At 39.1% G+C, this 19,438-nt stretch overlaps 1 protein-coding gene across 6 annotated transcripts in view; it reads right to left on the bottom strand.

The window, feature by feature from the left end:
- KIF1A (kinesin family member 1A) overlaps nucleotides 1-19,438 on the bottom strand; it is a 210,751-nt gene that overhangs the window by 131,329 nt on the left and 59,984 nt on the right. The window lies entirely within an intron of this gene.

Here is a 19,438-nt window from a genome sequence, read left to right as displayed (position 1 = left end):
GGAAGGGGACTTTTATGCTTTACCCTGGGAGGTGATCATGAAGAAAAAAGGTAAAGATTTGAATATCCAATAAAGATTTGAACATTTTGACCCTTAGTTGGAAAAATTTCACTTACTGGAGTGATCATGGTGATTCAGAAACATCTGAAGGAAAGATATGGATAGATGATAGGTAGATAGATGATAGATTAGTTAGCTGATATATAGATGAAAGAGTATATGTGTGTGTGTGTGTTTACTTGAAAAAGAGGGAAAGATAAATAAAAAAGATAAATAGATAGGAATCAGTTAAAGAAAAGATTTGCTTACTCTGGTGCCCAGCACCAAAGAAGATGGAATCATATCTCAGCTAGTTCATGCAAACCTCAACAAGAAGTTGGAACTTGAGGTCAACTGTGCCCCGACAGGAAGGTTGAATAAACTGACCCTTGCACTGATCAGACCCACATCTGTGGTCTTGTGGTTAGTTCTGGACACTATATTTTGGGAACTATATTGATGAGCTGGAGAAGGTCCAGAGAAGGTCAGCAAGATGATGAAAAATCTTGAGTTCTTGCCACGTGAAGAAGGGATTAGCTTTGCCCAGAGAGCACAATGAGGACCAATGAAAACAAGTTGTAGAGGCAGATTTCAACTTAGCCCAAAGAAGTTTCCTAGTAATAAAAAGGGAATGGACTGGGGTGGTTGGTGGTGGATGGTGGATGGAGAGTGATGGGTGTTGACTATTGGGTAGTAGGTAGTGGGTAATCAGTGGTGAGTGGTAGATGGTGGGTGGTGAGCCTCCCTAATCAGATTTTCATTTAGAAGGGATCTTATTGAGGCAGTTTTTTTGATGGCATAGTTTGACTTCTGATGGCTAGATGACTTCTGAGGTCCTTCCCCACTCTGACATTATGTGATTCATTAGTCTTGAAGGGCCCTTCTATAATCCTGCATTTCTCCTTTTGAACATAAATCAGTATGTCCAGAATGAAGGGGGCTATAAAGGATCCTCAAAATTCTTCCAATGAGTTTCTTTGCTTTCCCTGGCAGAGCACCCTTTGATGCTCAACCTCATGCCAAGGCAATTTGTCTTCCCCTTCCTTTGGGTTTGGCTGAGTCTAATAATATCTGGCCTGTTCAAGGACAAGTGCCCATTGTGCATGACCTAGAAGGAGGATGACAAAAGGGAGCAGGCAGTATGAGCTTTAAAGCAATTTTTCCTGTTTTTTCCTCTTGTTTTTCCCCCCATCTCTTTGCACCCCACCCCCTGCACATAGCAGTGTTCTGATTGCTGCCAGCTGTTCATGTATAACCACAGGAGTGAGTCAGCTTATTCTCTGGTCTGGAGCCTCAGGTGCAAAGAAACTGGCAGCAGCCACACAGTGCTGGGGGGAACTCAGAAACACGACCAGCTTTCATACCTTCCCTTCCCTGACAAATGTCAGAAAGTCTCTCTGTAAACCTCTTCCCTCCACAACATATAAAAGCAGTTCTTTTAGCTTTTTAACATTTGCATAGCATTCTAGGGTCATAGACGTAGACCTGGAAGTGATCTTGAAGGTCATTTGAATTTAATCTTTTCCATGGACAGATGAGGAAACAGACCCAGAGAAGTGAAGACATCCATCCATCCATCCATCCATCTATCCATCCATCCATCCATCCATCCATTCACTCACTCACTCATTCTTGGCTTTACTACTTACTGAGAGGCAATATGGTATAATAGATAGAATTCTGGATCTTCCACGTGCTGGCTCTCACAAACTCTCTTCACCTATCAGGGTTTCCATTTCCTCACTTGGGGATCAGAATTAATAAATATCTATACCTACCTTTTAAGCTGACTAGAAAGATCAAGTGAAATCATATTCATAAGGCACTTTGCAAACTTCAAAGTGCAATATAAATTTCAGTGATGGCTGTTTTTACTGATTCTACTTTAGGAAAGTAATTTCCCTTCACCAGGCCTCAGTTTCTTCAATTGTAAAGTAAATGCAATACTCTCTGGGTATAAGATCAGCGTAACTCCTTTGTGAATTTTAGTTGTAAATCACAAGCCACTTCATAAATGTGAGCCATTATTACCACTGTATCACCAGTGCTTAGCACAGAGTAGGCACTAAATAAATATCTATTGATGGAAAACAATTGAGATAATTTATTTTTCATAATTCCAAGAAAAATGTATTTAGTTCCTACTCTGTTCAAAGCCTTGTACTCAGTGCTTCAGCCATTTTTCGGTTTCTTCTGGATCTTCTCCAGGTCTCCATTTTGTTCCTCACTACTTGAGCTCAGATCTCTAATAAAGTCCAGAAAGATGCTAGGCAAAATGACTTGAGACTTGTCCTTGCTTATTCAGAGTTAGCTCACTGTCTGCTAGGTGTGGTCATGAAAGGAGTCCTAGACCTAAAGACTCTGTTCTCATCCCAGATCCACTTACAAGCTGTGTGACCATGAACAACTCATGTTCCTGGATCTCAATTCCCCCATCTATAAATGTGCTATGTACCTTAAAGAAGTGCTGTTTGGAGTCTATCTGGCAGGGGAATGTCTATAGAATTTTATATAATTTAGCTCCTTAGTTTGCACCTACACTCTTTTTCACTTGAACATCCAATTTCTTGCCAAATTTTCTCATTTTTACCCTCCCAATATCTCCTCCATTTCTGCTTTTCTCTACCCATACAGCTCTCACCCTAGTCTAGGACCTCATCACCACTTTCCTAGACTATTGCAATAGTTTTCTATTGGGTTCTCTGCATCAAATTTGTTCCCACTCTAAGTCGATGCTCCACAGAGCTGGAAAAGTGACTTTATTTAAAAATTTTTTATATAAATATTTTATTGTTTTCCAATTATATACAATAGTACTTTCTACCTATCATTTTTTAGTAAGGTTTAAAATTTTGGAAAAGAGATTTTTCTAAATTGTAGATTTGACATGTCACTTTCCTCACCCCCCCCCCCAAACTTTATGACTCTCCATCCCTGCCAGAATCACTTAGAGAAAGAATACTTTGTTTGACATTCCAAGCCCTACACCATCTGGACTCTTCCTACCTTTTCATTCTCTCATACCTCCTTTTAACAATAGACCTCTTGCCTTTAGCATAATAGACCGGCTGGATATTTCTGGAACTGTCTTGAAGTCATGAAAAACAATTGAATATGATGGGAATCATTAGGGTCATGATTAACCACTCCCTACTTTGTTTTCCTCTCCCCCACCTGTCTGGGACCACTGACAAATAGACTCATCTATTATTCCAGTTCAAATATCCATAGGGGCATTAATTAACCTAGTGCATTAGATGATGATCCCTTCTTCCTTAGAATGCAAATGAAGTCTTAATTGTCTCCATAAATCCTCATAGGGGGAGAAGCCCCCCCTCCTCTGCCCATTCTAGGAAGCAGAGCACTCTACAAAGAGCTCTTTGGGAGGAGAAGGGCAGGGAGGAATGAACTCTTTGCTTGTGATGTATGTTTCATGGAGATGCTAAATTAGTGATGAAGCCTTCCCAGAAAGAGCTCCAGTTACTAAGGAACTGACCTGGGAAGAAAGATCAAGTTGACTCTGTGTGTGTGTGTGTGTGTGTGTGTGTGTGTGTGTGTGTGTGTGTATGTATGTGTGCGTCCCTTTTCAGATCAGCTAATGAGGAGACAAAAGTTAAAAGTGCAGACCAAGTAGGGGCAGCAGCTGGTTTCTAGTGAGCAGGGGTTGTGAGTGAACGTTCCAGATTTAGGAGATGGGGTGGGGCATAAACTTGTGAACTTGATCTCAGACAACTCACCATATAAGAGGAAATCACAGAAAGAAAGCTCCCTTCTTTTTGGTTTTCACCTTGATTAGTCAATGTCTCTATGGTTCCTTATGTTAATTACTTTGAGGAATTGTTCTAGAAAGTCCAGAACAGAATGTAACTTGAGGACACCATCTGATCTTCTGTTCTCAAGCCTCTTTCAATTATAAATCATGCTCAGAGCTGCTGGAGTGATATATGTAAAGTACAGGTCTTAGAATGACAGTCTCCAGCTCACTAAACCCCAGTGACTCCCTAATACTCTAGTATCTAATAGCGAAAACTATACTTTTCTGTATAATATTCAAAGCCCTTCCCAATCTACCTCTACCCTCCCTTTCTCCTTGGCCCGATTGGCTTACTGCTTCTTAAAGTCTCACATTTTGCCCTTGTTGTCCCTTGGTTATGAATTATATTCCCTCCTTATAGCCACCTCTTTGAACCCCAGATGTTCATAGCACACTTTGCCAAAAAAGTCTTAAATTGATTTTAAATATATTGCAATGCAATTATGAATCTATAGATAGATTTATAGAACCCAATAGAACCAAAGCTACTTGAAGGCTGGGACTGCTTCATTTCTGTCTTTGCACCTCTTCGCATAACGCCTAGGACCTAGTGGGGTTGAGTAAGTGCTTGCTGGTTGGTTGACTGATAGACATATGTACATCCTGTCTCCATCATAAGAACGCCAGATGCTTGAGGATAGGTCTGCTTCATTTTTTTCATCTCTGTTTCTTATATTCTTATTACAGATCCCAACATATGGTAGCTGCTTAAGAGAACCTTCATTAAAAGATTGATTGGGACCACTTCAGTGAGTCTGATAACATTCCTGTCTCCTGGCCAGTTGTAAACTGAACTGCTACCTGGGCGTGACTTGGCTTTGCTCCAGGTCACTGAGTCAAGAGGGCTCTGAATATAAAGTCTTTTTCAGAAGTAAAGCTGCATAAAGGCTTCCTAGTGCATCTGTTTTCTAGGATGTCTGTCTTCCTCCATTGACATTTCCCTACCCCTCTGAACTAAGGGTATATTTCATGCTGCTTAGTGTTTCCATTCCCAGTGATAGCTCTCACTGGAATAACTCTTCAGAAGACTTGAAGCATTTTCTTTTTCAAAATTTGATTTCCTTCCTAGTTCTTCAGGCAATAGTTGGTCAAATTTCCCTGAGGCTGAGCCAAGAGGCAGTTTCCTCAGAGTTTCAAATGATTCTGGCTCTTTCCACTTTCTCTAGCTCTAGGAAAGCAGAAAGTCTAGTCAACAGAAGGAATTGCAGGACAGCTAGGTGTCATAGTGGATAGAGCACCGGCCCTGGAGTCAGGAGGACCTGAGTTCAAATCTGACCTCAGACTTAATAATTACCTAGCTGTGTGGCCTTGGGCAAGCAACTTAACCCCACTGCCTTGCAAAAACCTAAAAAAATATCCTTAAAAATAGAAGGAATTGAGGGTTTGGAATCAGAGGGTTTGACTCTTTAAAAACCTCTGATGTTACCTCACATATGACTTCATTTCTCTGGGTTTCAGTTACTTCATCTACAATATGGAAAAGTTGATTCTGAGAGCCTCTCTACTCTTTCTCAGCTCTGAATCTAGGATTCTATGACTCACTCAGGAGATACCCCATTGCCTTATGGGAAAATCTGGCATTGACTTGTATGAGATTTGTTAATAATGCCCATGTTGATCCTCTGTCCAACCAAACAATGAGTGGGAAGATGAGAGAGGAAGTAATATAAGTCCTGCCTGTAAAATAATAATAGGAAAATATCACATTTCCATAACTCTTAAAGGTTTGCAAAGGTTAGGCATTATGACATTCCTGGTTCCTGTTTGCTGGCTGATGGAGTCCCTAAGCCTTAGCAAATCTCAGAAATAAAGGGTAACTTGATTCACTAGGAAAATTTGTCCTTTAGAACTCAACTCCAGCTTAGGAAAATGCAGGGAGGGAGAGAAGGCAAACAGATATGTTGGAACAAATCTATGCCCAACCAGTGTGCCTGGCAGGCACTTAATAGAAGCTGTTGATCACCAGTGGGTCTCTTCACATTGCACTTTCCTCCAATAAATGAAGACCAAGAGAACTTGGAGAACATTGCCACTGATTTCCTGGTTAGAAATCTTTTTGAGTCCTTCTAGGTGATGCCATTAGTAAGTTGGCCAGAATACCACTCTCTCTGGAAAGCAAGAGGATGTATTCAGGTGTTGCATCCTTAGACAGTCATCCACACTAGAGCTTTGGCATGAAAGCCCCAGCTATATGACTGACAAACAGCATGACCAAGAGGGGAAGCTCCAGATGATATATTTGCCTTTATATGCAGCATCACCTACTTCACAGCATCATTGTGAGGATCAAAAGAGACAATGTCCACAAAGTGCTCTGCAAACCTTCAAGGGCAGCAGAAAGGCTGGCTATCATTATTACGATGATCATTATTTATCTTCTTTTTCTTATTTTTTCAAATGGGTTCAGATAGAAAAGGTCCTGGGGCAAATCAATGTTCTGAAATTATTTCTTTATATTTAATGTCCTGGGGACTATTGCACAGGGGGAACAAATAATTGTTTTTATAATTGAATCAAGGCATTGATATATGGTAGAATCATTAAAAGCATTTATGCTTTAACTCCAGTTCCAGCCTGAATGACTGGAATGTGATACTCTTCCTGGATGATTTTAATGTCTTTTGCTACATCCTTATAATTTGTAAACTCTCTGTTCCAGAAAGCTGAGATGGTGAGAATTTCTAAGGGTAACATCTTTTAAACCGCTCATCTTGAATTTTTATTGTATAATATTATAACCCAAACAATTGTTAGTGAAAAGAAGCTTCTCTCTCTTTCATCTCTCTTCTCTCTGACTGTCTGTATCTCTCTGTCTCTGTATATATCTTTCTCTGTATCTGTCTCTGTCTCTCTGTGTGTATATGTGTGTGTGTGTGTCTGCTCTTGTCTTCCATTTATGAGACAATGAGAATCATATAACCTCCTTTGTCTTAACTGCCAGTGAGCTCAGTATTGAATTCAAAGTTCATTTCTAAGAATTTACCCCTTCCAGGTCTTTGTGACATCCATTTCTCTATTCCTTTTAACTGATTTTTATTGTAATTATTTTTAATTGTCTTATTTTGTCTTCAAAATCATGGTGTGGTATGCTACAGAGTTCTGGGCCAGGAGCCAAGAGACCTAGTTTTCAATATGTCCTCTGATCTCTCATAACAGTGTGACCACCATTAACCTCTCTGATATGTGTTTCTTTGGATTCGTGTATTTCTGCCTCACAGACTGATTGTGAAAAAAGCATCTTGCCCTGTACAGGACCTTGAATTCATTTAGGAAGGCATCTTATAAATTGATGTTAAAAAATGAAATACTGAAAATTTTAGGGGATGCTGCTGAGGTGGTTTCACCTATAACTTGTTAGTTACAATGGGATGATGTGATAAAGTAGTAAAAACACTATTGGGGTCCTGGGCTGCAATTAGAGGCATCATTTCCAGGAATAAGGAGGTAATAGTCCCTCCATCTTCTGCCCTTCAAACAATATTTAGAGTATTGAGTTCAGTCATGGATGTCAAAATTTAAGTCAGATTTTGATAAACTCAAGTGTCCATACAAGGGTGATCAAGATACTGAAGGACTTCAGATTCATTTGAAATTAGTGATAAATCATTCATTAGGCATTTACTATGTGTTAAATACTGTACAAAGTTGGGGATTTAAATATAAGGTCAAGACAATCCCAGCCCTAAAAGAGCTAACTTTCAAAAAGGGTAGAAGGGAGTGATGGCCAGGGAAAGGGGGAGGATGTCACAGAGATGGGGAGTGGAGCCACAGGGCAATTGATTGACCTGTTCCTTCCAGGAATGACCATGTTGCTTTGATTACTGTTCCCAGAACTAGAGAAGGAAAGGATTGGTGTGGGGGAAGGGCACATGCATAGCAGGGAGATGACCCAAGACGTTATAATGCATCTGGGAATATAAGGGAGATAGAAGGTTGGGGGTAGAGGAATTGGAGAAGACTGAGGAGTAGGGGCATGATAATCCTCTCCAACTACTTGGAGGGTTGTCTTGCACAACAGATATTAATCTCATGCCTGCTTGACCCCAGAAGGAAGAAATTTGGAGCAAACAGTGAAAGTTTCAAAGTTACAGATTTAGATGTTATATAAGGCAGAAATCTCTAACAATGAGAGCTATTTTACAGTGGCATTTGCTGCCTTGGGAAATGGGAAGGTCTTCAAGCTACGACTGGAGGGCTACTTGCTAAATATATTACAGAAGGAACAATTTCAAGGAACAATTTAGATTAGAAGACCATTGATAGGTCTTCCTCCTCTGAGAGTAAGAACTTTGAGGAAGCTTTAGTCACAGGCAGAAATTTTCTGTGATATTTTGCTGAGGTTGGGTACCACTGTCCTTGGTGCTCAGTGGGAGGCTCAGGTTAAGTCTCAATCATCGCTGTGGTCAGCCACACCTCACATTAGCAATGCCTTTTGTCTGCTTTACCATTTACACCTAATAGGAAACTAATTCCTCTGGACTAATGGGTTTTCCTTCCCATGTTTTCCATTGGTACTTGAAATCATAATCATAATACTGAGTAAATGAAAAATAGAAAGAGTAGACAAATCACTCAAAAGAAAAGTCTCCTCAAAGGTGACCTCTTTCAGTCCACTCTTATTCCTTCAATATATTCTACAATATGCTACTGAATTTATCTTAATTAAACTCTAATTTCATTGTGCTACAATGATGATATGATCTATTTCCAGCACCCAGCTCAGTGTCTGAAATAATTTAGGTGATTAATAAATGCTTATTTACGTTTCTCTCCATGGATGTCAAGGCTTTAGCCTCACTTTACCTTAGCAACACTACTTCCTATTGCTCCTGTTAACACATGCTTAGTTCTGGTCAGACTGATCTATTCATTTACATTTTCATTCTTATCTCTCACATGGCATTTCCATCTTTTATGCTCTCCTCATTCTCAAATTCAAGTCTCTCTTCTGTCTTAAAAGTTTCCATGATTATACCAGCCCTTCTTAGCTTCTCTCTCTTTTCTTTTGGGGAAAAATGTTTTAAGTTTTTAGGTTTGTTTTTTTAGGTTTTAGGTTTGTTTGTTTTTTCCAAGGCAAATGGGGCTAAGTGGCTTGCCCAAGGCCACACAGCTAGGTAATTATTAAGTGTCTGAGGTCGGATTTGAATTCACCGTGCCACCTAGCCGCCCCCAAAAATGTTTTATTAAACATCTATCATGGGATATCAAGACAAACAATTTAGTTTTCTTAGTGATAATTTGCATTTAAATTAACTTGTATTTAAATACATAAATATCTTCACATGAGACTGTATGCTATGGTGGATAGAAAGTTAGACTTTAAGTCAAGAAGTGAGTCCAAGTCTTGACTCAAACATAGACTTACTGTGTGTGATCCTATGGAGTTGCTTAGTCTCTCAGGGCCCAATTGATGCTGATCTGCACTGATACAGAGAATTTCCTAACAGAGGCTTCCCTAAATGATGTGAATCAGAAGTCAGAGCAAATCTTCTAAGTCCTAAAATGACATAACCATATTTACTTTTCTTACATTCTCATAAAATTTGTCAATTAATTTTCATATATTTCTCCTCAAATGATCATGGTTGATAAATATTCCATCCTTCTAGTCTTGCTTTTTTTCATTTAGCATTATTTCCTAGAGGTTTTATTCTTTTTATTTCTCATGCTTGTCAACTTTAATTTCATTATTCCTATGATATTCTGTTCCACTGATATGCTACAACTTATTTAAACATTATTTCATTGTTGGGCATTCTAGCTCTCAAATTTACACATACTGTGGTTAGCTGTCATTAATATCTTTAAGAAGATATTTCTTAACTGAGTCATATTTTTTTCAAAAGCCATTCCCCAGTTGACAAATGGTCAAAGGATTTGCAAAGGCAATTTACAGACAAGGAGATCAAAGCAATCCATAGTCATATGAAAAATTGCTCTAAATCATTACTTATTAGAGAAATGCAAATTAAGGCATCTCTGAGGTACCACCTCACAACTTCTCAGACTGGCAAATATGATCAGAAAGGATAATGATCATTGCTGGAAGGGTTGTGGGAAATCTGGGACACTATTACACTGTTGGTGGAGCTGTGAACTCATCCAACCTTTCTGGAGAGAAATTTGGAACTAGTCCCAAAGGGCAACAAAAATGTGCATCCCCTTTGATCCAGCAATACCACTACTGGGTCTATATCCTGAAGAGATGATGAAAAAGGGTAAAAACATCACTTTAAAAAAATATTCATAGCAGCCCTGTTTGTGGTGGCAAAGAATTGGAAATCAAGTAAATGTCCTTCAATTGGGAAATGGCTTAACAAACTGTGATATATATCTGTCATGGAACACTATTGTTCTATTAGAAACCAGGAGGGATGGGAATTCAGGGAAACCTGGAGGGATTTGCATGAACTGATGCTGAGTGAAATGAGCAGAACCAGAAGAACACTGTACACCCTAACAGCAACATGGGGGTGATTATTAACCTTGATGGACGTGCTTATTTCATCAGTGCAACAATCAGGGACAATTTTGGGCTATCTGCAATGGAAAACACCATCTGTATCCAGAGAAAGAACCATGGAGTTTGAACAAAATTCAAGGACTATTCCCTTTAATTTAGGAAAAAAATTGCTATCTCTTATAATTAATTTTCTTCCTTAAGGATATGATTTCTCTCTCATCACACTCAATTTGGATCAATGTACAACATGGAAACAATGTAAAGACTAACAGAATGCTTTCTGTGGGGGGTGGGGAGAGGGAAGTAAGATTGGGGTAAAAATTGTAAAACTCAAAATATATAAAATCTTTCATTTAAAAAGATATCTCTTTTTTGTCATTTTTGACAATTTCCAATAATGAAATCATTGTTTAAAAAATAACTTACTTTAACACATTTGCCACACATTTCTAACTTGATCACTAAAACATTCTACAAGTTTCCTGTGAATGACTATACCTGTTTCTCCTCAGTCCTGTCAGCATTGAATTTTATTGTTTTCAATTATTTTTTTCGACTTTGATGAGCATGCTATATTTTAATACATATCTCTCTGATCGTTAATAATGTTAACTTTTTTCAAAAGATTATTAACATTTTTGAGTATTTTTTAAAATTGTCTGCTCATATCCTTTGATCTCCTGTGGACTAGGACTTACTATTATGATACTTTAAAAATTCCTTATATTTTTATCATTTTAGAATTTTTATTTTTAATTTATTTTTCAATTACATCTAAAGATAGTTTTCAGCATTTAATTTTGTAAAATTTTCTCCCTCTCACCCTTCCCTCCCTTCATCCAAAAACAGCAAGTAATTTGATATTGGTCATACATGCACAATCATATTACACATATTTCATATTTATCTGTCTATCATATCTGTTGTAAATAATTTCCCAACCATTTACAAATATTAATTATATTGGGTTTTGTCATCCTTCAAAATTTAACTTTAATGTACTAAAATCATCTTAAGAATTCCTTCTACTAATTGAGATAAAAATGATATGCTCCACAATTGAAATAAATATTTCATTAAATATTATTCTAGTTTTCCTAGAACTTGCTTTTATGTGTTTACTTCTCTTACCTCATTACAATGAATAAGAATATTTGTATAAAATTGCTTCAAATCCCCTTTCTGCTAAATTTAGAGTCAATTTTCCAAACTATATTCATTAAATAAAATTTTCCCCTTGTTTTTATTTTGTTTACCAAACAATAAATATTTGACATAACTTTGACATGCTTACATATCAGCCATCCAACACCAAATATTTGATGTTTGACAAACAGAAAATAAAAAATAAAGGAAATAATTTCATTTGATTCATATAGTTTAGAAAATTAATTATCAATTTGGTGTGGTATATATGAATAAGTGTAGGTATGTGTGTATGTGTATATCTATCTATCTATCTATCTATCTATCTATCTATCTGTCTGTCTGTCTTTGTATCTATCATCTAGCTACCTATCATCTTTCATGTCTTTGTTGATCTGTATACATGCATGTATCTTTCTGTCTATATCCAATCTCTCTCTCATCTATCTCTATCTATCCATCTATCCATGCATTCTTCTATTTATCCATCCATTCATCTATCTAATATATCCAGCTATCTCTATATCTATTTACCTCTCTATCTCTTTCTATTTACTTATCTGTCTATCTATCTATTTATCTACCTCTCTATCTTTTTGTCTATATCTATCTACCTCTGCATCTATCTACCTATCTCTCAATCTATCTACCTCTCTATCTATCTATATATCTATTCATACGTATTATATACACACAGACATTCAACCAAATTGTGTGTGAGTGTGTATATATATATTTTTTAATATACATATGTATGTATTCACACATATTTAATTTATTGTACACTTGGCATATTGTACTTTAGATTCAACCAACATACCTATATTTGCATGTGTGTATATTCTAATGCATGTCTCTTGGTCTATGTTTTTGCCTTTCTCTGTCTCTGTCCTATCTTTCCTCTGTGTTGTCTCAGACTCTCCCTTTCTATCGCTTTGATCATTTCTGTCTGTCTCTGTTTCTTTCTCTTATTTTTGCCTTCATCCCTCCTTCCCCTTTTTCTTGTCTCTCTTTCCCATACTGCTCCCCCGCCCGTTCTCTTCACTCAGTACCAAGAAGTTTTTTTTTATGATCAGTGCTTTGCAGTATGTTTCAAAGGGAGTATAAGGTCCCTATTCATTAGCAATTTATCTTTGGTGTGACCTTTAATATTCTTGCCTGTTTGTTTTTCCACATAAATTTCACTTACAAGCTGCATAGACTCATTTAGCAGATAATTATAGTAATTAGCATTAGCTAAAACTGTATGTTAAACTTATCTCCTTAAGTATAGCAAGTTCCTTGAGGGGAAGAATCCCTTCTCGTTTTTCTACAGTCACTATAGTATCTAAAACAAAGCAGAATATATTGATGCCTCTAGAAACAGCCAATGACGAGAGAGCAGACTCCATCATGTGGAGTACAAAATACGGACAATAATCACACCAGAAGGATGAGATCTGTGGGACCACAGACCACCAAGATGCATAAAGTGAAATAGAAATAGAAATGTATGTATTCTTGCTCAGAGCACCTACTGCATACAGTGGAATTTGGGGAAGTTGTTTCCTTTGCATCACCATCCAGACTTATTTGGGGGCAGTATAGTCTAGTGGAATAAGTGGGGAGAGCTAGAGGTTCCAAATCTGGTTCCAATCTATTCATTCAGTGATATCTGACAAGTAAATAATCACTGAAATGAAAATTCAATGAGTATTTCCATAAGATATGGGTCTTACAATATGTGCCTCCCACACATGATATCAATTAATTGTTTTGGGGTGTGTGACTGTGATGTGTGTGTGTGTGTGTGTGTGTGTGTGTGTGTGTAAATGTGTATGTACTCACACCAGAAGACCTCAGTATACTCAGTATAAAACAAGGAGGAAAGGTAATATAGTACCTAGAACCTTGCCCTTGGACTCAGCAGAGTTGGTTTTACATTCCATCTCAGACACTTAGTTTGTGAATCTGGGAAGGTCCCATCATTTCTTTCAGCTATAATTTTCCTCTCTGTTAAATGGGAAGAATATTTTTATTTTCTACCTCCTAGAACTGTGGGAAGGAAAGTTTCTTCTATAGAAACTGGAGTTATTTGAATGTAGTTCATAGAGATTCAAGACCAGGTAGATCCATTAGTGTCTGTCTTGATCATTGTTCCTAAGAATGCACTGTCATTCTAGCAGAGACCTAGAACGTGACTCTGCAGCCTTGTGACAAAGGACAGGGGCTTCTTAAAGGAAGATGAGGAGACTGGAACCCCATTTCTTAAAGCCCTATTTGTCCTCCCTCTTTCCAAGAGCCTGAGTGAAAAAATATTAATGTAAAATTAGGCAAATGTTGAAAGCCTGACCCACATCTCTCCCCATTCTTTTTGGTGAGGAAAATGGAAATATGTCCAGTTATCAGCTTCTGTCTCTGGATAACTCTTCAGGACCTTCAGGATGGTTTAGACACAGACACACCAGGCTGCATCTTATGTGTGATTTAGTTTGCTCATTACATTAGCAGGCTTGATATATTCTCAAATTGGACAATTTGGAAGTTCAGTCAGTATTTTTAAAGTTTACTTTGACTGCTATTCCAGAAAATATAAGCTGGTAGGGACCTCAGAGATCTCTGATCTACCCTGTATCCAAATAGAAATTTCCTTTACAATATCCTTGACAATGACCATCTGACCTTCTGGAGGGAAAAGAGGGAGCTCACTTCAGAGGCCGCCCTTTTGGGCCACCTCCATTTGAACATCATTATCAGTTCTAAACATAAATACATTTTTCCTAACATTGATTTCTCTCCCAACCCCCTCATCCGTCCTAAAACAAGTCTCATCTCTCCCACATGTGATTGGTTCAAATATTCAAGGTAGTTCTCCAATCCCTTTGTGAGGTCTCTAGTTACTCCATGGCCTGGATTCAAAGATCATCACCATATTGGGTGCCTTTCTCTTCAGGGTCCCAAGCTTATCCATATGCATCCTCTAATGTGGCACAGACAATGGAACAGAACTTCCAAAGTAATCTGAGCAGAGCAGAAGGAAGTTTGCATCTGGGCGATGTTTAGCTAGGCACAGTATGCAATGGAATCTGTTACTACGGATGAGAATGAGATTGATTTGGACACATGGGAATGGAATCCACAGACTTGCTTAGTAAACAGATCCTAACTGACTGACTAGAACAGAATGGCTGTCTAAAGTCAAGTGACCTATCCATGTTAGCAACAAAGAATCCTGCATAACAAAGACCAAATGAATTAAAGACTCTTATCTTGCCCCATATAGTACTATGAAAATTCTTTCCCTTAGTTTTCATACAACAAAGTTTGAAAGACTTAAAAATTCTCATCATAAAGCAAAAAAGTCAATGCAACAGAATACTGTGATGGTGCATGGTACCCATATCTTCACAGAGAGCTGATGAATTCAAGATGCAGAATGAGACAAACATTTTGAACATGGTAAAGGCAGGAATTTGTTTTGCTTGAGAATCTATATTTGTTACAAGGACTTTGTTTTTCTTTTTTTTTTCAATAGGGGAGATAATGTAGGAGGGAAAGCCTTTTACCAAACCCATCAGCAACTGTTTACTGTGTCTTTAATATAGCCCCTAAACTGGCCAAAGCATGGAGGCAAACACAAATTTGAATATAAAATAATGAAATTCAGACATCAGGAATTGGAACATCAGAACAGTCTTCTTGGGTTGTGGCAATTGAAGTTTATTTTGAAGGATAATCAGGATTTCAACCAACTGTCATGGCAGGGCAGGGCTTTTGTAAATGGAATGATCAACCTCCTAAGGAAACCCAGCTCACCACCGGCTAGCTAACTGGGGAAATTTTGCTTGACAGCAAGACCAAATTGAATCCTTCCTGATAATGCCTGTTAGCCCAACCATACCAAGTCAGCTCTCTCTTCCATGTGGCAAGCCTACAATATTAACATAAATTTCAGTACAACCCTTAAGTTCTCTTCCAGTTTGGGTATCTCCCATTCTTTCTCCTGATCCACAACTGGCATCGTTTTCAATCATTTATCTGGTGTTTCCAGTCTGTTAAAAAGTCAGAAACTAGCTCCACTTCCTCCCTAGCTATTTTCACAGCAGTCTGCCTGTACAAACACACAATGGGAGAGGGGATATCATGGGGCAAAGAGCAGCTAAGTGTTTGGTTTGACCAGACTAAAGAGTGAGTGAAGGCGTGTGGTACTTTTTTTTTTTTTAGTTTTTGCAAGGCAATGGGGTTAAGTGGCTTGCCCAAGGCCGCACAGCTAGGTAATTATTAAATATCTGAGGCCAGATTTGAACCCAGGTCCTCCTGACTCCAGGGCTGGTGCTCTATCTATTGAGCCATCTAGCCGCTCCAGGGTGTGATACTTTAAAAGATAAAAAGGAAGTTGGGGACAAATTCAGAAGGTTTTTAGATGCCAAACTGAAAAGCTTGAAAATCCTCAAGGTAGTAGGGAGCCACTGAAGTTTTTGAGCAGAAGAGTGATGTTTCAATAATGGTTTGAAGGTTTTGTTTATTTGATGCTTCTGGCTACAAGAGCCCCCATGCCAGTCAAATCATCCCAGCTTTGATCTGTTACACAATGAGTGTATAGGAATTTGCCATTGAGGCAGGGACATTAGCACCAGGGTCAAAGATAAAGCAAATTTCCAACATCAGCACCAGAAGCAAAAAAAGAAGGTACACATCTATATACACCCACCACCCTCACAGCCATATATACCCATTCACATTCACACCCTTCCCAAACCCAGACAGCAAAAGATGAATGTATGGAGACCTAATACTCAAGTAAAGCAGCTCAAGTTGTTTTGAAGAGATTCTCTCCCAGATGACAGAGCTGGGAGACTTTTTTCCCCTGAGCTTAGCAGCATTTTTATAACTCCTTCTGAATTCTTTTCAAAAGCTGAGAAATGTCCCTTTATGTCTCTCCCCTGACTTTGATGGTGTTGCCCAATATATGGTTGTATCAACAGGAAATGGATTGGAATTCAGAAAATAATTAGCCCACCAGGGCCCACCAGCAGCCATACTACCCGGTCGGCTCACATCTGAAGTCCTGCCCTCAATTTGGGGGACACATTTTGGGAGGGATGCTAAGAAACTAGAGAATGCCCAGAGTGGTGATGGGTTTAGAGATTGGATCATGTGATGACTGGCTCATGAAAGTCATTTTTTTAATTGGAGAAGAGAAGACTTGGGAAGAGATCCATTTATGGGTATGTAAAGGGTTGTCACTTAGAAGAGATATTGGACTGGTTCTGCTTATACTTCAAGGACAGAACTAAGAGCTAGGAGTGGGAGAGACACATTCCAGCATGATCTAAATAAAAAAAAAACTTCTTACGTGATCTTAGCCTAACAGCTTTACCTCCTCAAGCCTCAGTTTCTTCTTCTGCCAAAAAAAAAAGGATGTGTAGGGTTGGAGCTGTTCCAAAGGGGAAGGAATTTGCCTTGACATGGAATGAGTTCTCTCTCATTAAAGGTTTTAAATGAAGATTGGATGAGTATTTAAACCCAACACAAGCCAAGGTGCTTCCCATTGAAGCTGAAGAACCCACTGTGTCTTTCATTCTGGACCACCGGCTTCTAAATCTGCTATGCCCCAGGAAGACCAAGCAAATCCATCACCCTGGCTAGAGAGCAAGGCAAAGGATGTTTGTGAGCAGGTATAATGTTGGTAATGTCTTCATTGCTTCCTGGAGTCCAGAGAAACTTGGGAATTTGAGCATCAGGGAGTGAGTGCAGAAGAAGCTGGGTTCAAATCCTACATCTGACATTTGCTACCTGTGTGAACTCTGGGGAGTTACTTTGACTTTGAGAGACTCAGTTTCTTCTTCTGTAAAGTTAGGAAGGAGGATAAGACTAGCAGCCTTTGATATCCTTCCCAGTCAATGTCTATGATGCTAAATTCCCATGACCCTACACACTTCACCTCTTTGTCTCCTCCTCTGCCACATGAAGGAAACTGAGGCCCAGAGACTAAAACTGATTCACCAAAAATCACACAGCCAGTATGTGGTAGATCATGATAGAAGCTACTGTTTATATGTGCTTTAAGACTTACATGAAGTCATCTCATTTGATCTTTACCACAACCTTGTGAGGTTGATGTTAAGGATAGTATTAACCTTAATACACTTTACAGATGAGAAAACGGAAACACACTGAGGTTGACTTGTCCAGGGTCATATAGTAAATTCTGAGATGGGATTCACACTCAACTCTTCCTGACTCCAAAACGCCATCCACTGTGCCACCTGGCAATCCCTAGTGGATCCAGGATTAGAAACCTACTTCCTGGCCATCAGCATGGTGGTTCTGTTGGGGGTGGTGTATACAATGTCCTAACTTGTGACCCCAAACTCAGTTTTCCATCTGGTTACTAAATAAATTGCAGCTTACTGGGACTGGTGCCTGCTCTCCCAGTTTTGCTGATGCAGGGAAGAGACATGAACAACAATCTAACAAAGGATGACAATCCCCATGAAGGTCACCAAGCAGCAGCTGGGTCAGGAAGGGGAGCAGAGGTGATAAAAGGGCTGACCCATACATCAAGCTCAAGATGAATCCCCTGTTAAAGGTACCTCTTGTGTCTGTCTTCCAACTCCCTCAATGCAAGCCCACCTAAAGTACCACTGGAAAACTTTAGGCCTTTCCTTTTCAAGGGTGATTGCAGACTTTGTATAGATGACTATGCCCCCAGTTCAACCTCCAGCTGCTGAATTCACCAGGGACAACAAAGCCCCACATAGCTTTTCTAGGCAGTAATGAATACAGGTCAGATCACGGCAGCCAGGACCGAAAGAAACGCTAAACTGCTGGCCCAGGTCCTCCAATGCCCCACAGGCTGGATGGAGTGGGATGGGAGGAGGTACCCATCATTATCAGGGAAGCTCACACCCATCAACTCCTGAGAAAGAACCATTTCCCCCACAGTCAGAAACTTGAGGGATTCCTAGGGATCTAGGTCCATGCCACTCCCCCTCTCCTTATTGCATAGACATACATGGAGGGTATGAGACCATTGAGGCATATATCTGCTCAGGGTGGATCTGAAGGTAAATACCCACCCCATTCACATAACCTTTGATCCCCTCAGAGACTGCCAGGCTTTGAGGTTCCCCCTCCCTAGGGCTGAGGACGGATCTCACCCTCCATCATTGGGAAGAGAGAGAGAAGGGCAATGATTCTCCATGAGCAGAGAGAGGCAGGATGGTGTTGAAAGGAAAAGGGAGTGTAGAGAGTAGGATTCCAGAGCTTCCTCCCTCTACATCCATTACATATTCAAGAACTGTCAGGCATATCCTAAACTGTCTTAAACAACAGCCAGTTATAAAGCAAAATTAACTAAATCAGGGACCTAGATCTCTCCCACCTGTCACAACCAAACTCCCAGAAAAAGCTGTCTCCACTCCCTGCCTCCACTTCCTCTTCTCCCACTCTTCACCCCCTTGCAATCTGGCTTCCCACCCCAATGCTCAAATGTCAGCCTTGTCTTCAATGCCATCAACAATCCCCTAACTTCTAAAACCCAGACTTTTCTCATACCTTCTCCTTCCTGACCTCTCTTCAGGACTTAAAGATGGCAACCCCCCCTTCTCCTCTGGGATATTTTCTCCACTTCTAGCTTTGACCTACTTCTCTCTCCCGATTTTTCCCCTCCCTATTTGATCTTTTCTCTCTTTTTTAAAGAAATATTTATTTTTAAAAATTTTGAGTTCTAAATTTCCTTTTTCTGACTTCTTGCCAAAGCAAAGGGAAGGCATGCAATACAGTATCAGTCATACATGTGAAATCACACAAGATATATTTCCATTTTAACTATTAGCCCAAGAAAAATAAAGTTAGAAATGATGCTTCATTTTGTACTCAGAATTTATCAGTTCTCCCCAGGAGAACATTTTCCATCATGAGTCTTGGAATTTGGATCATTTTATTGATCCAAGTCAAGTAGCCAAAGATTTTACAGTTGATCATCATTACAA

Source organism: Macrotis lagotis, chromosome 6, assembly GCF_037893015.1.
Source record: "Macrotis lagotis isolate mMagLag1 chromosome 6, bilby.v1.9.chrom.fasta, whole genome shotgun sequence".
In the NCBI taxonomy this organism is placed as follows: domain Eukaryota; kingdom Metazoa; phylum Chordata; class Mammalia; order Peramelemorphia; family Peramelidae; genus Macrotis; species Macrotis lagotis.
The sequence above is the reverse complement of the archived record's forward strand: the minus strand, read 5'-3'. Positions and strand labels throughout refer to the sequence as shown.